This window comes from Chaetodon auriga, chromosome 21, assembly GCF_051107435.1.
Source record: "Chaetodon auriga isolate fChaAug3 chromosome 21, fChaAug3.hap1, whole genome shotgun sequence".
In the NCBI taxonomy this organism is placed as follows: Eukaryota; Metazoa; Chordata; class Actinopteri; order Chaetodontiformes; family Chaetodontidae; genus Chaetodon; species Chaetodon auriga.
This window is the reverse complement of record NC_135094.1, coordinates 3786766-3812153: the sequence shown is the minus strand read 5'-3', so window position 1 is coordinate 3812153 and position 25388 is coordinate 3786766. Positions and strand designations below refer to the sequence as shown.

Below are 25388 nucleotides of genomic sequence, written 5' to 3'. Positions count from 1 at the left end.
AGACAGTCTGCGTAGATGACAGCAGGATGATAGCAATATGTTTCAAATGGCTGCATTCAGCATCACCACCGCGCTACATTAGCCGAGGCGCCTCTAAATTAGACCACATTTTCCTTTTTCTCTTTCCTTCATGTTGCATTACACAGATGATGATGGCTCATACCTGATGCTCTGGTCATGTGATGCACAAGTTGCTCTCATTAAGCTATTTCATATGTGGCGTACATGGTGTTTCAGTGTGTACTAACACGCTGAGTCACTTTTTCTCCTCTCAATACGCCATAAAAACATGACACTTCATTCAGCTGATGGTTCTGTTGTGGTATATTTAGGTGGTTATGTTATTGAACATATAATTTATAATTACAGGGTTCATTGTGAATATTAATTGTACTTAGGTAAAAGGTTTACTTTTTTCTGTATTTCCTCTTTTTCTCTGCAGTTGTTTCACGTCTGAAGAAAAGCTCCAAACATCACATGCTGGCGCAGGAATCCATTCTCATGGGATCATTATCTAATCTAAACCTCGTATTTAGCGTGTTTGGATGTGCGTGCTTTTAAACTTTTTTTTCCAGATGGCTGTAGGAACTTTAAAATATTGATAATCTGTGTGCTTTGGTTAGTCTCTCCGTCGGACTGCGTCTCTGAACAGGACTGGTTTGTTTAACTGCGAGTGTTTCGGACTGCAGTGGAATAAAAACAGGAGTAAATCCCTCCTGTATGAGTGTTTCTGTTCCATCAGAATGGGATATTTAACAAGGAGACGCCATAACATTATTAATGTACAAGAACAGATTTAGGGATTTGATTCATGAATCGATTCAGAATTGCAGGGGATATAAATTGTGATTCTTAAGTGCGCTAAAAAAATCTAAGCTGAGTAAAGGCCCACAAGCAAACCCAGTAGCTGCGTCGCTGCTGTTGCTACATTAAATATTTCAACTCAAGAGTCGAATTCTGTGCGGGACCTTACAAACACGTCAGCTGACCTCACTAACTAGATAAAATTATTAAAGTTATTGTGTTGCATTGCACACAAAATGCTCCTGGTAGCTTAATTTGCTTATAAAATGTTTCAAATTGAATTACATTGAGGTAAAATTTTAATGCTAACAAATGTTATGAGGCTGCGTTCACAATGTCCCTCAAGATTCAAAGCGGCATGTTTATGAAGTGCTGTGCCTGCATCCGTTAATTCAGCTGTTTTGTTTCAGCAGATGTGCTTCATTCACCTCCACACGGAGGCTTGTTACGTCTGGTCTAACTCATTCCTCCACAGGCTCGTAAATGTCTGCTTGTGCGTTCACTCGGACAAAACGCCCACTCGCCGCGCATCAGTACACAAACTCAAACACACCCGCCGAGCAGCCAGTCAACAAATGTGAATATCAACACACGTGTTCACAGGCCGACATGCATGTCTTATCAATAATGGAAAGCGTGTCCGTGTGTGATCTTTGGTCGTGCCGCTCGCGTTCTGTCATGGCCGTAAAGCCGCTCAAGTGTGTGCAGAACACAATCTCACTGTAAATATTAACCATATTTAACAGGATGGAAAGCAATTAACTGAGGCTGAATTACACTGTAATGACCGGTGAGACAAATGAGGACATCACAAGGATACTTCTAATAAAGACTTAACGACCTGTTTTGACTGTAACGAGCATAGTTTCTCAACAAGAATGGCTTCTTCTGCGTGCTCGGGAGAACGGATAGCCGGACATTTCCTCCCTGCAGCTGCATCACATCTCCTCACAGCACTTATGCCAGTCTCTCACTTAGCACCACAGCAATCATACAGCTAGACGTGCTGGATTTGACCTGACAAAGGAGTCTTATTACCCTTCCATAATTGGAAACGCCTCGCAAGGAGGGGGCGCAACATCATGATTCCATTTACAATATTTACAACTCAATAAACATTTCGTTTCATCCTCTGTCCTTCATGCCTGTGAATTCCAGATAACACAGAGGTTAAAGAGAACACTAAATATAAATTGGCTCAAAGCAGAGCATATGGAAGTGAGGACTGAAGGATCCCTTTGAGATTGCGACTGCTTTACCTTCGCATTACTGCCAAATGATATTGGGTGTGAGGCTTGAATTAGCACTGAAATCAGGCGTAGGATACAATCAGGCTTTTGAGGGTCTTGGAGCTCCTGTGGACTTGCTGGAATATCTGTGGACTGCTGACTGAGTCAGAAATGAGTTGAACGCAGGCCATGTTGCTTAATGCATGTTATCCGACAAGGACTGATGCCACTTGCTCCTGTCTGATACAGCTCACGCACGTCCTACTGTGGGGCTGTGGGAGTTCACCAAAGGGAAAATCCATCTTGAAACACTTTAACGCTGTTAAGCAGACATCTGTAACCGATGCATGTTGGTTCTCTGGTGTCGTTGCGACATAGGCTGCGTTCATCACAAAACCGACTAAACATATACTCCAAAAAGTCAAGAAGCAGTGATGTTAGCAAAGCTAGGAACTACCTTGTGAGCATGGTGGAGCATTTAGCCGCTAATGACACAGATACTTCCCTCCGGCAGTGTTATATGTTGTTGTATGGTGAGCTGAATGTCGAAGTTGGCAACAAATGATTGTGAGCGCTCATGACATGCACTGTGTTTTACAGCACATAGCATGCGGTTACGAATATTTGGAGAAGTTTTATGAACAAATTAGTGCAGGTTTTAATGGAAGAAATCTCCATTTTTATACAAATTGCACCCGCTGGGTTTTAGAAAGTCCGAACGTCAGACGCATCGAGTTGAAGCATCAACCAGTCTTGGCAAATATCAGCGAGTGAATGTTGACTTGAGAGCTTTTTCTGCCATGGGTTAAAATACATGAGTTAAAAACAATAGATAGGTTTGCCTATAATAATAAACAGCTGGAGTTTAAGTGCTAAAATAACACCACTGAATAAATAACAGGAGTCATTAACATCTAATAAAAAGTCACAATGACAGATTATGTTATATATGAATGTTAAACTATATTATTATCTGAATATTACTCCTGATGCATTAACATATAAACAAGCTTGTAATGTTGTGGTTGGTGGAGGTGGAGCATACATGCTTGCCATCTTTTTAATCAATAGCAGCATCATATTTTCAAACCTGTTATCTGTAATCAGTCAGTGAATTGGAACAATACGTCCGTCTGAAACACAGTGGGGGTAGAAATAAGAAATAACATCCATATTAATGCATCTTCACCTCAAACTCAAAATTATACTCATGCACAGAACTTGAGAATGTACTGAGTTACTTAGCAGCGCAGGCAGCTGCTGTGAATATCAATACTGCAGTATTTTGCATTACCATAAGTGCAGAATTATTCCACAAAGAAATGCATGGAAGGAGACTAAGAAATAGCAATTTTTCCACCCCTCATTACCATCAATACAAGAGAATGTAATAAATTATGGTGCAGGAAAAATGTTCAGACTGCAGGCAATCCCTTTTGTCTACAATGCCTTTAAATTGTCATTTACTGCTTCATACAGGGCTTTATGTAAGATTTATTTATGTATCACTGATTGGAAATGTCTTTGTGTCGGTTCTGGTTTGTTTGTTCACGCGTGCTCATTGTGTCAGATGCACATCAGCTGACTGCTTTCTTATGTACTTGTTATATTGAAGTTTTCTTACACTACTTTTAATCGTATAAATATGCACAAATAAGCAATCAGAGTCAGCACAACAAGATTTTGAATGGAAAAACCTTATGAAAGCTATTACAAAGGAGTTTGAACTGTGTTGCTTGTGGACTGGTGAGCTTCTTCTGCCGAACGCAATGTGTATTTCCCAGTGACGCACGACATGACAACATATCGGAAGGTCAAACGATCAGACTTGATCCATGGCTTGATCTATTCCTGCTGAAACGTCCTTGTAGGGAGGATGTCAACCCGACGTCTGTATACTCCTGGGGAGCACTCCTGTCAGTTCTCACACTGGCGTGCAGCAAACTTTAGATGAAATCTGAAAAACACTGAGCGTAATAAGGTAATTGAAGTGCTCTAACGCTTCTAAAAAATTAACCATCTGCTGTTGAAGCCGTGCCAGATAAGAGAGCGCACACATACACACATTCTTCCATGGTTGTAATCCTGTGTTTACAGTGAGCTCCGAGTGAGGGCTTGGAGTGCGAACAGACCGGATCTACAGTGTATTAGCCTTGATGAGGATGCAGCAGTGTGTAGAAATGAGGGGCTTCTGCTGTGGAGGTTGTACTACATTAGCATCTGCTGGGCCATACGATAGAAGATAAATCTGAAACAGGCGTGATGCATCTTCATTAAAGTCACCACTTACTACCTCTCACCTAAACTGCCAAACTGTCTCTGCAGCCAGATGCTGCGTTTAAGCTTTGTTTTTCGTGTTTTTACGAAAAAAAAAAAGGGGGTTCTGACATGTACGTGGGAGAAAGGGGCCAGGTAGATTTAGACATCAATCTCGGTTAAACACTTACATGCTAAAATGGTAATTTACACAGAGCTTAACGTCAGCAGTGAACAAGTGGAGAAATGGCTCCCAGTCCTGCAGCTGTGACCCATTAGTAACCAGTTTGGACAATTCTTCTTCAATATTACTCTGTCAAACTAAATTAGTATACGGTGGTAGAAAAACTAGTCTTTGTCTCTGGGTGATAGATCTGTCTTTGGACAGCTGGGAGGACAACGAAATTGGACTTTTCTGACGGCGGCTCTTCAATGAAGGTTTCCCATTACAAAATCTAAACAAAGTGTGACTTTTAAGGGCTTGGATGTCACCACTGAGCCAACATACGTGTTCCTGGTTTTACTGTGGTAGTTAATGCTGATAATTGTTGTTGTTATGTGCAGCCAGGTCTGAATCCCAGCACGTCAAATACCTGCGCTTTGTCACGTCTCATACAGATGCACAAGACACCCTTTAGCTTCTATATGTGATGCACCAGGCTTTCGGCTAACTCCACTGTAATCCCAGTAAACACTGAGGAAGGAGTAACATTTCAATATGTCGCTGTTCTGCTCGTAGTGGTGGAACTAATCATCTTGACCGACTTGAAGTGCTCTGAAGGAGGCACAGAGGAAAATATCATGGATGGGAGACTGTCTCTTAAAATTCTCTCAAACATTTTTCTTGCTAAAGATTTTGTATCATATCTTGTTCATAAGTACGTGTGCCTAATTTCACCCTTCTTTAACTAGTTTTGTGGCCACCTCTGGGCTGTGAATACACAATGTAAACACAAAATGCATATACTATCACCTTATATCCTTAAAATAGTAAGCTAGCTCACAAAGACTTGTGCATTTGCACATCCAATAGACAACATTAGCATTTCTTTGGAGCCCATGTCCATCTGGTGAATGTTCTGTCTCTTCTTAGCTCTGTTTTGGTCTCCACAAACTCCCGGTTATAGCCCTTAGATGCTCCGCCATGTTCATATAAGTTGCTTACTTTGGTATCAGACAGTAGGTGCAGGTTGTCTGGTCAGTTAGCATTTGTGAGGATGATGCTTATATTCTCAAAGGTTGCGGCTTTAAGTCTTGCTGCTGCTGATGGAACACAAACGTAATTCCTGGAACAAGACATTTCTGAGAGAATGCAAAAGTAGGCCTTTTTTTTTTTTTCTCCTCCCAAATGATATTTAGCACTCTGCCCCTTCCATGGGTCTGCGTGGTGAGTGAGGATACTGTGATGATTTATTAAGTGACAAGGAAAAACAAGGATAAACTTTCAAGGAGCTTTTGAATCAAGGCAGCAATTCATTTTATTCTGCAGCTTTTGCGGAGATGGAACCTGCGACCTCGCACTGACCCGACAATCCTTTTAACCATCCAGCCACCCGTTCGCCTTGCTAGTGGCTATGTCAGTATGAGGGTTTTTTTGGGAAGAAGAGCACGTATGTCGGTGTGCAGCACAGTATATCTGATGGAACGCGAGCCTCACAGTCTCCATTAGATAGATTAAAGAAGCCAAGATCACCTGGTGAGGCTGGTGGGGAGCTGGACAGATCAAGGAATTTCCCCGTTGTCAGATAATTTTCTTCAGACGGGGCGATCTTTGTGAAGAACGCCCCGGTCTCCCTCTGATCACTTTGCATCTTGCAATTGACATTTCGTCTATGCGTTGGAATGATTAATGCGCCCTGGCATTCATTTCATGCGAGCAGGCAAGGTCAGTGGTATTTGTTCTCAAAGATTAGCTCTAACCTTAGCAAAACATAAAGGGGGTGACATTCGCAGAACAAGACGGCCGGAGATCCTGGACTCCAAACCTGTGTTTCTGGCTTCAGAGCGAGACGACTTAAAACACAGTAAAAACTCTTACACAATGAAACTAATACGCTTAACTACCAGTTATTTAATCAAACCGCACAACTGTCAATACAAATGCTACTTAAAGCTCCACTAATCAATATCTTGTATGAACAATGGGTGAAATGCATAATATGAAAGAGGCTGCTTGTACTAACATGCCTCCCAGCTCATTGTTTTGATTGTTCATTTGGCAACCTTACTGTTTTGGCTCGGTGTCACTGCTTTCAACAACTCACCCTGCCTGTAGGAAAGCAGCTGTTTCCAACAATGAAGCTCAGATAAACCCACAGTATGCCTCCTGCGCAAATGGCAGTCAGATGTCAGCAGCTAGCGGAGGATCATAGCATAGCATCTAGAAGCTAAAGAGCCAGGTATGTTTTCTCAGGAGACGGTGGAGACCAAAACAGCTAAAAGGAGATTAAATATTGAACTTGCATTTGTCAAATGACCAGAAATGTGGCAATTTTCCTAATTAGGTGTGCGATTTTAAGCTTGTTCTAGAGCCCAAGTGGGAAAAAAGCGTATTAATACTGCTTTAAAGACCTACTGAATCAGTGCTGTGTTAAACAAAACCTACCAAATCTACAGGTGGCCGACAAGGGCAAACGTGCTGGAAGAGCCCAAAACATTTCTATTGCAGCGTCAGAAATGGTTCCAATTCAAAAGCACGTAAAGCAAATACAACAACAAAAACAGGCTGTAAATAAAAAAGATGAATACAATGAATGCTGCATTCGTAGACAACACAGTGGACGTGCTCCAGGCCTCTAGGGGGAGCGCGAAGAGGGACAGCCGGATTTCCAACCTGGGAGAGACCAGATGAGTGTTTGCTGTTGATGCTGGAAGAAAAGTAGAGGAAAGAGGGCGCTTGGTGTTGCTTTGTTGTAAAGCTGTGAAAGACTCTTAAAGTCCCAATGCCATAAAAAAACTAGAATCTTAGGATTGGTATTACCTTTAAGTGAGTTTTATTGATAAGAAAACACAGCTGATGTCAGGATGAGTGTCCATAGACCGACCTCAAGGCACACACTTTGACTTTGAGGTGTAACTGATGACACGAAGGACAGGCGCTGCCTGCCGTGTAGGTGCTCACTTCCAGGGCGCTGGGGCTGTGCTGGCTTATTTGCCTGGCTCACTGAGACACAGAAGAAGAATGCTGCCAGCGTTAATGTTATTAGTTACATCTGTGCTTTTCCTGCTTGAAGGTGTGTTTCTCGCTGTTTGCCAGGGAGGGAAATTGTACAAAACTGAGCACAGACTGGAAACCAGCCTGAGAACAGTGAAGCAAGTTAGTCACAGTGCAGGTGTTGTTTTCAGCTCTCTTTCTCTTGGCATGGAGGGACTCCTGGACACACATCCTGTGAGTGTCATGTCCCTGTTCTTCACATGCAGCTCAACACGTCCGTAACGCACGCAGGCAGTGATTTCACAAATCGATAATCTCGACCACACACGTAACGCCCCGGTGTGAGAGACTGAGCTGATGTATAACCGACGTGAACAAGGTCACGCAACAGCCTCAGATTTGCTCAAACATGCTGCAAATCCATCAAATTAAATTCGATAAAAGGCTTTGCAATTTAACAGTATTCTCAAATGAGCATGTGAGAGAGCAGGAAAAAGGGCAAGTGCAGTTCAAGTTCAAAGCCAAAGGCTCATCTTTCATCCCGTGGCACCAAGGGACACGTTTGTACGCTGCTGCAACAATGATCTGTCAGTGTTAATGAGTGATGAGTGGTGATTTATTTTCGCTGCAGTGCTGTGTTAAACAAATCACTTCATAATCCAGTCTTATAATATTCTCCATTACGACAAGGATACTTATATCAGTATTTATGAGTGGGAGAACACACTCGTAATCAAATTACTAATTTAGTCGCTGGAGGGCGGAGGGTTTCGAAGAATTTACAGGATTGGTTTTTAGAAAGAGCATTTATTCTAATTATATTACAGTCTATTATATCATATGATGTTATACGTGTTTGGGACTCACTGTGGGTTAGTGGCACATAGCATAGCCACACAGCATTAGCAATTTTTCACAATTAATGATTGAGAAATCCGAAACGGGTTGGTCAGCAGTGTTTCCCACACTCACATGCATCAATCTGGTGCACTTTGAGAGAAAAATGTGCTCTTGTAAACAAGTTTGCGTTCTGTTAAACAATTTAATATAACAAGTTGGTTGTGTAGATATGAATGATGACGACAGAGGCAAAAAGTCGTGGGCAGACGGAGTTTGATGCAGTTCACAATGAGAGAAAACATTTGTAATATACATGTAATACATATTCTGAAACTGAGAGCTTACAGTGTGCAAGAGTGTGCAAATGTGCATAGTGTGTGGAAATAAATAACCTGGCAATAATGTGTGTTAATGTGATGCATCAGCAACAAGCAGGATCTAAGAGGAACGGCGTGTCCACTTTAAAGGACGATGCATGTGAAGTGTGCGCTTCAGACGACTGAAAACCTGTTGGACGAGGGTGCTTCTCCCTCCTCCCGAAATGTGACAATCTACAGAGAATTGAGCGGCGTCACTGCCCGCTCCTGGTCTCACGGAGACAGCAGACCACGTGCAATGAATTTCAACACAGAACAACAAACACCAGCGGTGGCCTACACAAATAAATCAATTTGGGCCCTGTGAAATGGGACAGCCTTGTTGACCTCTTATGATGTAGTCAGTCTTGAATTGCAGACTTTGAAGGAGGCAGTCACTGAAATGGAACACAGTTACTGTGTATGAGATCACAGCTGCCATTGAAAGCCATCTGTTCTGAACCACAGCAGTCTGACTGTGTTATAAAAGGAGCCACAGCGTTAGCCACAGAGGTCCTCTTCGCAGCTCATTATGTTATAGAATGAGCTAAAACGTGCTTCTGATGCAGAGATCTGCAACATCAACACATTCTCACTTCTCCTTAAGCCTCATTTTTTTCAACCGGCCGAGCTCCGCGGTCAAGTCAGCAGTAATAAATCTGCAACGTCTGGTTAGACTTTCAAAATAAAGCTGACTGAAGACAATAATAAACAGGTGGTTAACACTGTGAGCTTGGCTGGATAAAAATACAGTATAAAGTCTTGCAAACACCTGTTTTTGTTTCAGATAATAATGTGAATTTGAGTTTAGCATTAAATACAAAATTAGGATTAATGCTTGCAATTAGGCTAAAATAAGACTTTTTCACACCATGTAAATTCAGTAAAGGCACTGCTGGGATTTGAACCCAGGATCTCCTGTTTACTAGACAGGCACTTTAACCAACTAAGCCACAGCACCCTACAAAAAACAAAGACATACTTCATGAATTTGTGTCATCCTATATTATATCATACTGCAGAAGTGTAAATTGAGGTTATCAGGCTGCAGCCTAGAGCTGATGTTACTGAGTGAACCCCAGACAATGGTATGAACAATGATGTGAACAGTGAAGAACTTCTTGCACAGGTAATCCCTCCAATCAACAGTCTGGACCCTGTGTTTTACTCTGAGTCTGCATCATATCATTAAATAAACCCAAAAATAAACCAGAAATTCATCAGAGACATCAAATGTGCTTCACTTTGCCTTCCACGGAGACTGGCAGATTTTTGTGCTTTTGTATTTATGGATTCAAAAGGAAGGCTGTGGAGGCTGTGGAGCAATATTTGACAAAGCCCCCCGAAGAACTGGTGAAAGGCAACAGGGACAGTTTTGCTATGGTAGTGAGCGTTGCCGAATCGACCAGTTCCTGACATTTATACCAGCTGCAGTCATTTCAATCAGAAGAGACTTCACAGAAACAGAGACTTAAGAATGATCTAATTAATTTCTATGTGCCCATAATAAGATAATTAAAGATTATTTGACAATAAGACCCCATCGGGACCTCAGCCTAAGCGGGTAGTGATGCCATCCGTCGCACAGTATAACAACAGAGTCTATACTGATTGTGGTGGAGATGTGAAGAGCAATGATCTGGATGGATGTGATGTGGAGCAGGACTTCTGCTGAGGATGGCAGAAGGACTCATGGGAGCTGAATGAGACGAGGACTGGAGGTGAAGGGGTGACAACTGACAGCGGCAGACGGAGAGGAACAGTTTTAAAGTTTGACAGTGGGGAGATGATTGGCTCACAGAGGTCGTGGAAAGATATGATAGGTTTAATTGAAAGAGCGAAACGCATGGTCAGCACGGGTGACATGGAGGCAGGAGAGGAAGGCGAGTGAGAGACAGGAAGACAGAATGTGATGAGTGAGCGTGAAGGTAGCAGAGGTCTTCACCGGCCCAAAAACTCATACCCAAAAGGAAATATACCACTACTCAGAACTAAATCTGACCTGTGTGGTATTTGAGAGCTGGGAGCTGGACCCATGCAGGACGAAGAAACGCTGGACTCAACTTTGACCCAACTGACTCTACAAAATGTAGATCTGAACCTGCACAGATCCCAGCTCGGGTCTTGGATCCTTTGGTTTGGGTGGACCTGTGAAGACCTCTAGATGATTGTCAGTCAGAACTTGTGCTAAGCTTCATTTGTGTATGTATGCAGGAGAGAGAGAGAGAGATTGGATGAGCGAGCAGCGCTGTGTTACTTGGATCTATTCATCTGTATCATGTTTTCATTCAAAACAAATGTCTAGCAAATGCCATACAAGAAACCAGACAATAAAAATGTTCTATCTGCATAATTATGAGGATATTTCTGCAAAGGTTAACAAGACTTTATTCAAACAGCCAACAAAACACAACACAGACGCTGCATTTATTAGAAACACACCTGTGCTCGGTGATCAACAGTACATTTAGGCAATCTGGGGGATTTCAGAACGGCAAACAGAAGTGACCTTACGGCAGCACCCGTGGCAAATTGAGCTTAATACATTTCAGATAAAGTTGCAAGTGTAGTTGGTGATTCAGGACATTAAGATGCAGAAGATGCACCGCAGCGGTCTCAGGAAAAGCGCAGCTCAAGTGGCATGTTTTTTTCTTTGTCAACATGTTTGATGAATCGAAGGGCAGAGCAGCGTTAGTGTGACTCCACACACTTCCCAGTGATTACTCTCCAGTCAAACTCTTTCCAGTACAATGGCGTCTTTATGCTGGGGGATTTCTTTTCTTCTCTTTTGACTGCGGGTTCAGTGGTTTTATCCAAAAAGTTCAGTCGTTTCCTCTCCTCGTAACATTCTGCATTTCATTTGTTTATAGTTGTTTCTGAGTTTGCGATGCTCAAAAAATCTTTTTTATTGTTTCCACTATGGTTTTTTTTGTAATAATTGTGTATGAGAAAAAGATTTTTGGGGCCATGAGCATGACACGACCTGCAAGTCAATGCCCAAGGCTGTTACTGGAGGCTTGGCTTGACTTTTTCGCCAACTAAATGTCAATAAATGTAAATAAATAATCTGTTACCCTTCAGGTCTTATTAGCCAACTTTCTGACTGAACCACTCACAGATTTGGACTAAGCATCTGGCATGAAAGCGCCTTAGAGTCTTAAGTTTGGGTATCCTTTCCGCTCTTAGACGACACTTCCAAAGCAGACACACAGATGTGATACAACTGATGCATAAGAGTGCTTGAGTAGGTACGAGTAGGTGAGGGGAAAAGGGTCACAGAGAGCAGCTGGAAAAGTCCGTCGAAAGTGATGCTTGTCAGCACACCATCTTCCCCACAGATGAAATCATTTATCCCATTATCTTCCTGCACCCAACCAAATGCTCTCGTTCACTTCACTCTCTTCTGCAACAGAGGGAAAAAGAAATCAGATGCGGAGGAATATTGTCCTCATTAACCTTCAATTGAAACTCAGCTGGAAAGACAGACTGCTAGTCAGACTTGCTGAATTAAAAACTTGTTCGGAGTCGACGCTGAGTGATTTTGTGTTTTTCCCCCTTTGTTTTTCGAGTTGAAGGCAATCTAAGCTCGGCTGGTGTGACTCCAAGAGTGCAACGATTCACAATCAGCTTTCTAAAGTGTTCCGATACTCAAAGACATGCAGAAAGGTTTAAGGCTATGCAAAAAATATTTAATTACAAAGAGACAGAGAGAAGAACTAAGTCAAACATTCGTCTGCGCTCTTTGTCATCATCCCCTTCACATTTCAAATTATTACTTTTTCTGTGTCGTCTGTGATTTTTGGAGTCTGCTTAAGAAACCAATCTCACCACAACTCTAATATGAAAGTTTCTGTAACTTTCCGCACATTGGAACCACAGCAAAGGTGACATATTCCAGCGTCAATATTATGAATTCATTTCACCTCCTCGTTGTTGATCCGCAGTGAAAATGTCGCCGACCGACCAGGCAACATGAACATGAATATATTATTTACTGACGATGCCAGACAGCACTGTCATTGTCAACCAGACAGACGTGACCCATGCATCCAGATTTCTAGATAACAGAGCATGGAAAACATCCACCCACAGTAATTTCACCTTTTCCTGTTTCAACACACTCTGTAGATATCACAATCATTTCAAAGGTGGACATAATAACAATTCGTTGATTTTAAGGGTGAATATGACAACAATATGCTGATAAAACCTTCCTGCCTCGAGCTATAAATCAGCACATTTATACATAGAAAAAGAGGATGTTATGGTATATGCTGCTGACTGGGATACAATCTCGTCCTTCTCTCGGTTCTCCCTTTTTATGCTTTTAATAAACAGCACAACACTTAAACTCCAGTCGGGCCTTTTCCCCTTATCTTGACTTCCATACTGTCCTCGCTCAATGAAGTCCAGGGTTTACAACTCCATAAAGGCAGAGGACCTTATAAAGATAACTATCCGTGCAAATATTAGTTTTTTAGACCCCACTTGTCTCATAGCTGCAGGGCATTAACTGATATCACACAGTGGGAGTAATACTTTGCATTTAAAGGCATGTAGGTGGATACGTGTGCGCATGCAGACGCTTATATTCTGATGCAGAATGTGTTCAGGCACGCTGCTTGAGTGAATGAATGCGGACATCTTCAAGGTGTGCATTCTGTACATGTGTCAGTGTTTGTAATTTGCACATGCACGTACCCACGCACAAGGATGTGTTCCTGCATGGCGGCACTCTTCTTTATGTTGCTTCATACGCCTGAGGACAACACGGGGACAGAACGAAGGACTGCCATATGTGTGGAAATACTGCCACTGATCATTTCTAGCGCTCGTCCTCTGGGCACAGGTCTGCAAATGTGTGACATGCCTCTTCTTCAGTGGATACGCGCCAGTCCTGGCTAAACGAATAATGAAATGAGGCCAGATGGGAGAAAAGAACAAAACAGCTTAGTGAGAAAAAAAAAGAAGACATGGAGCAGAAGAAAAAAAAAAAAATCAAAGAAAAAAATGCTATGAATGTCAGGCAAAGTCACAGGAGAGTGCACCATTTCATACAATAGCGATCTCAATCCCACAAAGAAGAAAGCAGAGCGAGAGAGAGGAGAAAAGTTACACTCCAATGGCCATGAAACTATTGATTTCATAGAGAAAATCTGCTGGAAAAGCAAGCACAACTTCTCTGGATCCTGACAAGTCTGGGGCCATCATTGTTTTCGGGGCTCCGGCTGAATTCATCCTGTTGTCTTCATATTCGTGTGACAGTTTTCACACCACTTTGCAAGAAATATCTCCACACCATGTGCTCAGCAGTGTGAAGCGACGACTCGTGTTCCTGGACATTCAGACAACAAAGCTCCAAGACGTATTCGTTTCCTGTGTGTTGTCCATATTCAGCTAAACCCCTCTGTGTGCTACAGCGCTGCTGAGTGTGATCAATGACACCAGCCATCGGGGGTCACTCCAGCCTTGTACGTGCTGTGATTGATATGTAGATCGACCAGCGAGTTGCATGTGACATCATTTTCTGTCTCATCAGATTGTGATTGATGGAACCGGTTGACCAAGGTCGGGATCGTGATATTTGACCTCCACTGTGAATGTGCCAGAGAGAGAGATTAATGCACCTTAATAAACCAGTCACAGCCACGCCGTTATGGAGTCTGACATACAGTTTCATAAATGGCAGAGGTTAACATGCAGCTTTGCAAAGCTTTGCCCTCACTGTACATCAAAACCGGTCGGGTTAGTTGAGCAGAGCATGCTAAAAAAAAAACCTCTTCCGTGACAGAACTTCATGAACATACAAGGACATATTCATTCTCAGTCGTGCCTTCCAGTCCTTCATATGCCATAAAAATATACCACCAATCCTCATGTGATTCACGCTGTCACCAGTGACTCCTTAGCATGGAGACTATTGCCCTTTTTCAGCAGACTGTGACACACAGCACAGCTCTACAAACTCAGAAATCAGGGAGGGATACACAAAGGTCACCGGCTGACAGGACTAAGACATATTGTGCCCTGAGGAGATCCTCTGAGGAGTGAGCAACTTACTGATTTCACCCTCTCTGGTTTGCACACTCGGAAAAAAAAAAGAGAAAAAAATCGCCATTAGTATTCAAGGACAACAGGCATGCTTCAAAAGTCATTTGAATAGGGTAAGATTTCTTTGGCTTTCAGGCTTCGTTAATGAAAACTGCTGCAGGCGAAAGCATATTATGAGTTTATTGCTATATGGCAATCGAGTACAGACTGTTGGACATTGTTGTTGGTACATCGATTGTGTTACAGGACATTCAGAAAAATCAATGTGGGTGTGTGGAAAAGGATCAGTCACCTTTCAAACAAATGCCTTGATTTACAATGTATGACAACAAGGAAAGCTTCCCTGGTGGTGAAAGAAGTGTTCAAATCTCTTATTTGCAGTTCCGCAAGCTGACACGGCAAAAAAATAGCATTTACAGTTACAGCTGAAGTAGATAGTTTGAGTTTTTAAGCCTCTTTTTGGTCACTGTTTTGGTTTTTTGGCTCACTTTCAAATTATATCCAGCAGGCAGCAGCACTGAAACTGCTGTACATCATGTGATCAGCACCAAACAGCCAACAGAGCAACACCAGGCAGCTAATGACCCCAATATTTTTCTCTTGAGTTGAAACCAAATCAGAGCCGAAGCATTACACTGGTAAGGAGGGCAAAACCATGTCTGATGCTAATGCTGCTCCCGGTGTGGATGACCACGGCCTTATGATTAAGGCTAAAACCAGTTAACAAAGTAATAATGTGTCTGCCGTATGAGTTCTTGTGGAATTCTTCTGCCTTCGTGCTCAAAAAGCAATCAAATTTAGCTTTAAGTCAAAGTACATGTGTATTTTTTGAACTGCCCAGTGGTTAAGGTTTGGTGTTATGGCCGTGGTCGTACCCCAGTCATGCCTCCCCTCACTCCACGCTCACTCCTCACCCCGACTGCACTGGAACCCATCAGCCCCCCGGACCAGTAAACTCCGCTGCAATAAAAACCTCTTTTAATAACTCCACTCTGTCCATGTCCGGTGTTTGGGTCCCTCCTGAGTCCATAACATGCTGAAGTTTCAGCACCAAAAAAAAAAAAAATTATTAGATTGGAGCTGGTGCACACCAAAAGAGAGTAAAAAGGAAAAAATATAGTAGAATTACATTGGTCAGGCGGTCGGAAACGTGAGTCTTAATAACGCTGTAATGTTGCTGAGTTGTGTAATTAGGCAGAGCGTGACCATGTCAGCCAAAGCCGAAACAGCTACACAGACAATAACGTATGTTAGGTGCTCATATTTTAGCCTGTTGTGAAGTTCTTCTGCCCCCAAGTGGACAAAAAAACAATCAGCTTGTTCGGTTTTAGCACAAAAATGACTTAGTTACCGTTAAAATCAACCAACTGCCTCCACGCAAAATGGAAACCTTGTGTTCCTCCAACCAACAAGACCGTCTAGCATACGTCTTGAAGTGTGGGACGTGAACATCTGAAGAAGATAAAATCCTCAAGTAAAATAATTCAGTGCACTTTATTATTTTCTTCCGCTGCCTTCCTTGTTAAAGCATTTATCACATATTCTTATTCGATCAGTGCGAGGTTTGCCGCTGAACGCGCTCAGCTGTGCATGGCTTTATAAATCTGCGATGGAAGCTGTGATCTTTACTGCGAGAACAGTCCGGCTTAAGCTCTCACATTATGTCCAAATGATTAATAAGAAAGGGTGAAATACACAGATAGAAACACATGCTCGAGTGCTCACAGATACATACTCAAAGGCATTCACAGGTACATTCACACGCGCAGTAATAATTCAGTGATTCATGAGCCCAGATGTTAGCTGACTGCCAAGAAAGGAGAGGTGTGTTCACACAGAGGGGTGGGTTTCATCAGCTCGCCACTTGCCTCCCCTCAGCCCCGGTGTGGATGCTGTGTGTCAGAGAGCCTGAGGGGGGAGCAAACGAGATGAGACTGAGACACTGCTGGTTGACTCCACGTGCGGCGGGGAGAGGAGGAGTGAGGCGAGCGGGAGGACACGCGGGGCGGGGAGACTGCGAGAGTGAAGACGGGAGGAGAAAAGGTGAAATGGTGAAAGGGAGATGAGAGAGGAGCGGCATGACAAGGTGAAAGAAAAGAGGAAGAACGGGTGCGACGGGGCATTCGCAGACAGACTGCTGCTAAGTGAGAGATTGCAATGCATGCACTACCCTGCACCAGACATGACATTTAGAGTTTTAATTGAGGAGCAGCGGTGTGCTCAGCCTCACAGCTTTTACATCGTGCCGCATTTATAGCTGTAAAAAGACCAATCAGCGGTGAAAGGCGTAGTCAGAGTACACACTTAAGTCTGCAACAGCTGATTTTTGTAGTCACCTGTAGGCAGCGGGAACAAGGCTTCAGCACGTCACCTTTCAGATGTCAGACTTATGAAGAAACTCATTCACACATCCAGCAGAACGACATCATCGTTCCCGTCGAGCTGTGTTTCTGTCCTCCTGGTGAATGCGCAGTGAGTCCACCTCACTTTTGTTTATTTTATTTATATAGCGTCAAATCACAAAAAGTTGTCTCAGGACACTTTGCAGATACCCAACAACTCCACAGGCAGGCAGAGACCTCGAGTAGAACCAGACACCATCTGCCTCGACTGCTCGGGTTTAGAGAGACAGACAGGCTGTCTTCTAGCTCTGATTTTGGTCTCTACCAACTCCTGAGGAAAATACCTGGCTGCGAAACGCTCCACTTGGTTTACTCAGCACAGTCTCACACCAAAACGTGCAATACACCCACCGACCCACTAGAGGACAGTGTGTCAATGTCAGGCTCTGCTTCGTCCCAGCATGAAAACTAGATGCACGTATGAAGGTGCAGCACCAGCAGGGGGCGATAATGATGAGCGAATGAGCGCCTCGGCGAGGCAAAACGTGATTCGGGTCGCTTCACTAGCTAGTAGCTAACTGAGTGTGTCTGCTGTTTGGTCCTGAGCAGGTAGTGCAGCGGGTTTTTAGAGCTTTTGCTCTGAAAACAGCTGCCTGCTGCAGCCGAAAGTGATGCTATGAGAGTGAAATAGAAAAGCAAAGTTTCAGCCGAATAGTGGAAGTCACCATACAGCTCTGTGAAGCCAAGGGGAGCTGCAGGTTCAGGTGATAATTCTCTGAAGGCTCATCACCAAATCACTCTCTCCGTTCATCACCAGCGCCGCCTCTCACGCTCACATCTGATACATTATTTTTTTTTAATAAAAAACCTTGATTATAGCTGCTTTTAATGGAAACGACCGCCAGACAGGACTGAAATCTTAAGAATTTGAACTAAAAATACATAAATATTATCATCAAAATATACCTCAGTGTCAAAATAAAGGTATTCATTATTCAGAGTGTTTCATATCTGCTGCTGGAACATCATAACTGATGCATTAATGTGTAAGCAGCATATTAATGTTGCAGCTGGTTGAGTTGGAGCTTATATATTGCTGAGCAGTTACATTTCTAACAATGTGTCACATTTAGCTGATCATATGCTTCCCAGTAAAATCCTCATCTGTAAAGTCTGTGTAATATATTGTAGTAGTACGGTAGTGTACTTCAAAACTTTTCCTTTCCTTGTACTTTCTGACCTGGGATCAATTTAACATTGATTCTGAGACACTGACACTTGGCAGGCACTGGATTGCTTTATGGCTCTTCTTGAGGGATCATTTTTACCTTAGAATTGCAAAACCTCGCTCCCGTCCCGCTATTACTGCCAGCGTAACTTCACTTCTGCTTTTTTAGCTCATTCTGTCAAAACACGCTGGCTGCTCAGCTCTTATTCATCTTCACGCTCTTCAAAGGAAATACCCACAAAGCAGCAGCAGCAGCAGCAGGAACCAGGACGGGAAGGAAAGCAGCGTCGTCCTCTTTGTGACATGAAACACGAAATGCTAAACATAGCACCTTTAATTTGTGTTTACTACCACAATGGGGGCTCACGTTACCTAATGCACCTCCGATGCACTGATGGAGCATCATCGGGTGTGGTTATTTCAGCAGTGCATGCCACAGTGATGTCAGCACATCCATGCGTGCTTCATAAAGCTGCGCATCACCAGAAAGTCGTGTCAAGATGTTTCATGTTTCAGAGTTGGGTAATAATTCTCTCTGTTTCTCTTCAGCTACATTAAAGCAGCAGGCGTTCGTGCTCGTGACATTTCTCAACTGATGGAAATGTGTCTCAAAATGAGACCGATATGACACTTTGTTGTTGGATGTCATAACAAACGAGTGCTTCTCTACATGCACTTGTGTAAAAATGTAATATTTTTCAGGTCTTCTTATTATATTTCACTTATACCACTGTGAAGGAAATGGTTTATTCCTGATTGACTGGAACAAACCTCAAACAAAGCCAGCTTCTCGTCAACTATCAATCTAAATCACCATGAAAGGAATATTAAACTGCAGGTAAGAAAAGCAACAGTACCGACAAAATGAAGCAAAGCCTGGTTGCAGAACTGTCGTCCATATCTCCGTGTCCGTGTGCAGCAGTGGTTATTTCTGCCAGCTGAAGTAACATTGACCAATCAAGCCTTGTTAAAAATGGTGATGTCACCGTCCTTCGTAGCTACATCCATGAGAAATAGCAACAACAGCGGCGGCGAGCATGAATGAAATCAACACAGCTTTGCAGGCTCGGGGTCTCCAAATCTAAACAATGACAACAAAAGACGCAGTTTGTTGACATTGTGAAGTAGCGTGGGATCATGGGAGTTGTTGTCCTCATTGTTAAACAGCCACCACTGCTGGTGAAAAGCTCTCTGACACGTTGAAGACGCAAACCATTCAAGTTTTATTGAAAAGGTGAGTTACCTTGAAGAAAACAAAGGATTTCTATGGGTTTGAACATTGTTGGAAACATTTGTCAGGATGTGATTACACAACAACAGGTCATATAACATAGGTCGGGTCATTTTTACACGCCAATGTTACGTTTTATACCTTATTTCTTTTCAGGAAAAGTGTTTTGTTGACTGCTGAATGAAATTATCTGGCAGTTCACCTCAATATCAGACTATTTCCTGGTGACGTGACCTTGCCGTGGCTTACACAGGCAAACATAAATAAATACATGACTTGAACACAGCTTCTCTTTTTTTTGGCCTGTGTCACATTAAGTGGCACGCGATACGTGAAACAATGCACTGTGAGGTGTTCCAACACTGAAAATTAATGGAGACAGACAGCTCATGGGCTAATTTATGACTTGTATAACCGCGCCTCACTGTGATTTTTCATGTGATTCATATGTGCCTGCATGGGAATTTGCTAATAAAGTCACATTTCTCTGCAGGCCGAGGACGAGCGTTGGAGCATCGACGGGCGAAGACTGAGGTGGTGGCTCACATACGGTATTTTACCCTGATTGAAACTGAAAAGAAGGACAATTGTGACACTTTTAGTCGCAGCGTAAACACAGCTTTGGCAAATATCTTCTTTACAGTGAAACACCAGCTGCATTTGAAAGACATCACAGCGAAGAGACAGCGGGCGCCGTTCAGCCGCATTTCGGCGTATTTGTTCAAAGCTTGCGTCTCTCTTCATCAAGACCTCGGCTATCTGCGATATTTACTGGCTCTGTGTTGGTGATTGTGTTTTGATTTAGTAGCCGTCCTCCGGTCCAAACTGTTTTCTCTCACGCCGTGTGAGCCAAACCCCGCTGCGACACTGATTTCCAGAATAGTGTTGGTGTCACAGTTCCTGGGAGTCCCGTCCCTCTTCAGAAACAGACATGATTTTCTTTTCCAACACCCCTAATGGCTCCCCTGTTTTCCTCTCGTCGCAGCACCGGCAGCGGTCTTTACAAGTTCCTCTTTGGGGAGTTTTTCTCTTTTTTTAGTCTTTTCCTGCACTGGGAACGTGGAGACGTTAAGAGTTTTGCATCTCAGGCTGTGATGGATGTCATGTTTCCTCTGGAGGTTTTTGTTTATGACAGTCACTATCCATTTCAGTGCATATCGCCACTGCACAGTGTGCTGTTACGTAATGGGCTTGTTGTTTTACACAGAATTGATTTATACACCTTTCTGTAATGGATTTTTTTGTGTGTGTTTTGTTTTGTTTAGGGCCTTGCTCGTTTTCTGCTCTGACCTCAGGTTCTAATGCAGAATGAGATGTTATCCCCAAACATAATGAAGTGCCTGTAACGGCTCGCCAACCCGTGACGTGTCTGTGCTGACATTTGTTGTGGTTTTAGCCCTGTGCCACAGAGAGGCTCATGCTGTATGGCCCACCGTTTGGGGCAACATTAACTACCTTGTACAATATTAACTTCTGCTCAAATGAGTCTGAGAGCTTTTCTTCAAATAACTAAAAACACCGTCATTAATTTTCCTTGATCACAGTGACCCTCGCAGTCATTACATGTTGTTATTGAGAGAGCTGCACCTCATTCATCAAAAATCACACAAGCTGATTGCAGTGAAACGGGGGAAATGATTGGCAGTGCTTCAGAATCCAGCCTGCTAATTATAGCGTTAATTATTTTGTAGATGTGGAACACTTTGAAAAATCATTTCCAGGCACAGTCTTGATACTGGAGCCATGTTGTGTTTATGAGGGACTTCTGTGGCTTAACAGTCAGCAAGGCAGGCATTTTTTAGGATCTCAGGATCTGCTTTTTGACCAGAGGAACATCGGCACCTCAATGCAGTTGAACGGTACGAGTGACGCGTCAAACCGTCAAATCGACATTTCGTCCGTCTACCTTTCCATCTCTGCATTTCTTTACCAACATCCTCATTGCAGGTAGAAGTTGTGACAGCTCTCGTTCAGGCTGCTGGAGTGTGAATTCACCCATGTTGTCTTTAAGAAGCCTGAATGCTGTGGCTAATCTGCAGCACCTTGGCCCAGACCTCCATCGTGGGTGTACAATTAGAAGTGGATAAAGTGTTGGAGGCAGGGCTCACTTCGTTCCTATGAACGCTGCTCAGCGGCGCATGAAGCCAAAACAATATCTTCCAATGAATACATACTTGGCGTAATGGAGACTTCCTCTGACTCCTCCTCGGCTAACTTCTGGGTTAGCCCTCTGCTAACTTGACAGGGATAAAAAGACTAATTTAGGTGTTACAGCCACTTCTTTCACAGTGTGAGTCTATGAGTCTTTTTGGGCCCTTGTTTGTCATGTGCAGTCTTAATTACACAGTTTGACAGCTAAAATTGGCGTCCAAGGCTGATGGCTTTAGCTCCACGGGATAGAAAAGCCCGAGCATTCGGCATGGCTCTCTCTCTCTTGCCTGCCTGCACCTGCAATTCCCTTTGCTTTTGTTTACAACACCTTCCACTCCATTATTCTCTGTAAACTACCGACGCCACTGACTAACACACCCCACTACCCCATTTGTTTACTACTAATAACTACAAGTGACTAGTTTACTTCCTGTATTACAATGTATAATTTCAGTTTACTGTCATTTGCTTCTGTCAGCCCATTTAAACCTGGTAATAAAATGTGATGTGTATCCAGATAATCTGTGACTAGATAAATTATATGCCTTGTTAACAGCGGATCATCTGCACAGATGAGTGCAGCGCACACCCACACGGTTATTTCTTACTGTATATCATTCATTTCCCACCTGTATTGCTTTCATTTTTCACGCAGTTCTGTTGAATAATCTTTGGCACTTTCATGGCAGAAAATAGACGTACATTCAGTGTCTTTTTCAGCCTTTTCACTTGCAGAACAACCTGTGCTTTGTGTTGGCGGAAAACCAATATCTGTATGTTGTGTGGCTGTCGGATGCCAGCACACTGAACAGATTGTGTTTACATCTGCTTAAGAATCAAACACTATGCGAGCCAGGCTCCCTCCAGATGTGGTCAGGCAGATCCCTTCACGGTCACGATGCATTCACACGTTGCATTAACATGCGTTTTTTCCTGATCCACAAAACGTGCCCAGAGAAAGATCACATCTTAACACTGTTAATCTGATTCGCCTTGTTTTGGTCATGACTCATGGACAGCGTCACAACAGAGTTGCGTAACAAACAAAGCTGTGGCTTTTCAATCTGTTATTGGACAAATTTCCCCAATCTTCAAGGACAAAAAGACACAAAAGGGTCCCAATTTAGTTCCTGTATTCATTTCGTTAACCCATTTGATTGAAAAGGATGATAGTAGAAAACTAGTTCAGTTCTTTGGGTGACCTCTAAAATAAATGAATAAATAAATAAATAAATCGACTCTTTCTGATGATTATAACAAACAAAACAGCATTTCTGATCAAATTTGGCATTTTTCTTTCTTTTGCTTTTCTTTTCTAAACAACGTGTTTGACCTGCACTGTTTGTAATGCCCAGTATTATGCAGGCCGTGGTTTTTCAGCTAAACCAAAGTGGCGAGTTGGGTAACTGGACGCTGAGTTAATCATAAAAGACTCTCATCACACTGCCAACACAGAAGGGTCCGTGTGTGTTCATGCTATCAGAGAGACAACATGATCTGAATGGTGCCGCTTTGAACATGCACTTGTTTCAAGTGCACACTGAGAGGAAACAATAAATAATGGAGGCTTGTGGCTGACGTTGCCAGTGAGAAGCAGGGTGGGAAGGTGTCACATCGAGCATTAGCAGAAGGCGCAGTGGGTCAATTACAGAGCAGCACAGTGATGAATACTCCCACCACTGCTTGTGCATCGCAGAGAGCCTGCGAAACAATGGAGTGCTGTTAACTCGGCCTGTCTCGTTAAACTGCTGTTTCCCCCCAGTAGCCTTGCTGTTGCATGAAAACAAGAAGCTCTAGCTTCCCATCGACCCCAAATATCCACGGTGGACTCTGCAGGCTCCAGAAGAATAAGCTGATGGAGTTGTCAGTCTCTACCACATCACACTTGATATGGCTTGAATGCAGATGAGCCGTTGACAAATTGCTTTTTGCCTGGAGGTTCACCCAGAGGTAAAAGCCCCAGGTTCACTCCACAGCAGCAAGGGTGGAGTGATTTATGAAGAGGCAAAGACACGTCTTTGTCGGGCCTCTGGCATTGACAGGCGCTTCATCAGTGTCCAGATTGGGTTTCATGGTCAACTAGAAGGCACCGATGCGGCAAAAAGAGATTGGCATCCTGTACATTCACTAGCGTTGCACTGACTCTCTTAATGACGTTTTTGACTGGCAAACACTTGGCAGAACAGAACATATAGACAAATTGCAATTATAAACAAAATAGAAGGTGAGGCTGGCATGATGCTTTTATTTTGTAATTATCAACAAATCCAGTGGAAAGACTGAAATCAAACTAAACTAAACTGTGTGATATAGGGTATGTAATTTATGCCGCCATTAAAAACACATAAAACAACATCTCAGTGCATTTGATCATATGTTCCTCTATTAGGATGAACAATTTAAGTGTATAATTGTACAACTAATGTATAAAGAGCCTCGTGTACAGGTGCTCTGTGAGCGTGCTTTAGGCCATTTAGTCATTTTATAGCAGACTCATGTTTACTTTTTGTTGCTAATTCTAGCTGCTTTGGACTCCTACTCACCCTTTAACATCCTGATTTCCCCTTTAATTCCCCCCTAAGCAGCTTTAATGTAGGGAAAATCTGCCTATTTCATTCTTATTTAGCTCGTCTCAGCTTTTTAAAGAAGCTACTGAGTGGAATTTTCATCTCAGACCGTTAACGCATCGCTGTTGGGCAGTTACACATGAGCTGTGGCTGGTGGGTCAGTGGAGGTTCGAATATGGCCGAGAAGTGGAAGGATGTGATGGATGCATAGTGCCGAAACCGACAACACAAGCACTGCCTGCGTTCGCCATAATGAAGGAACATCTCACCCAGTCCGACAGCGGATCTTTTCCATGTTTTTAATATTTCTGGGAGGACGGCTGCGTTGTGTCATGGAAGCATCTGCTACATCGGACTGCTTAATACTCGTTAATGGAATGAACGAGTTGTCGGTTTTTGAACTTTTATCATCGATGAAGAAAAGATCTGTGAAGTAGAACCACTTTGACAAAGAGCAGATCAATGTCAAAAAGAAGTTAAACACAAAGGATTTGAGTGACACTTGGCGCCTGCAGTGCAAACACTGAGAACCACAAAGCGGGAGAAAAAAAATTAACTAGCTTGCTGTGTTATGGTTGCACGACAGTGTTCCCCGGCAGCGTTTTTGAGCCATGTGATTGACTGGGATCTGAAGCGAGCGCGAGAGCGGTTTTGAGGTAGCATGAAAAAAAAAAAAGATAATGACAACAGAGATGGGGGTGATATCCAAACTGAGTGTTCGTTTGTCACTTATCACGCCTGCCTCCTGCTGCGAGTCTCGAGGTAACGCGGTGAAAGAGGCACTTTAAGGCTACACAACTTACATCTCCACACGCTGGAAGAGGATATTAGAGTCCTTGTTAATGGAGGAGTGTGGATCATAATGAACAAAGGGAAAATAATGATTATCATTAATGGGCTTGGGGGAGGAGGGAGAGTCAATGGGAATGCTTTTCATTCGCCTCTTTAGGGCCACTGAAGAGTGATGCGTCTCTCAGTAGACTGTTGTTAATGTGCCATCAGGGGCTTCTGCAAAGCTACTGCAATGAATAATAAGTTTAATGATGTTTGTTCTCTGTGATGACACATCTACAGTGCTGGGTAACCACTTAGTATTAAGCCACCACTCAACTGCAGGCACCCAGCCACTTACACGGCACTCTGCATTTTGTTATTCATAGTGGTGCGTAGGAATATATT

General features: G+C 43.1%; 1 non-coding gene across 1 annotated transcript; it reads right to left on the bottom strand.

Moving 5' to 3' along the window:
* Positions 1-9526: 9526 nt before the first annotated feature.
* On the bottom strand, positions 9527-9600 carry trnat-agu (transfer RNA threonine (anticodon AGU)). Its single transcript has one exon. It is a non-coding gene; the product is annotated as a tRNA-Thr (tRNA).
* Positions 9601-25388: the final 15788 nt, after the last annotated feature.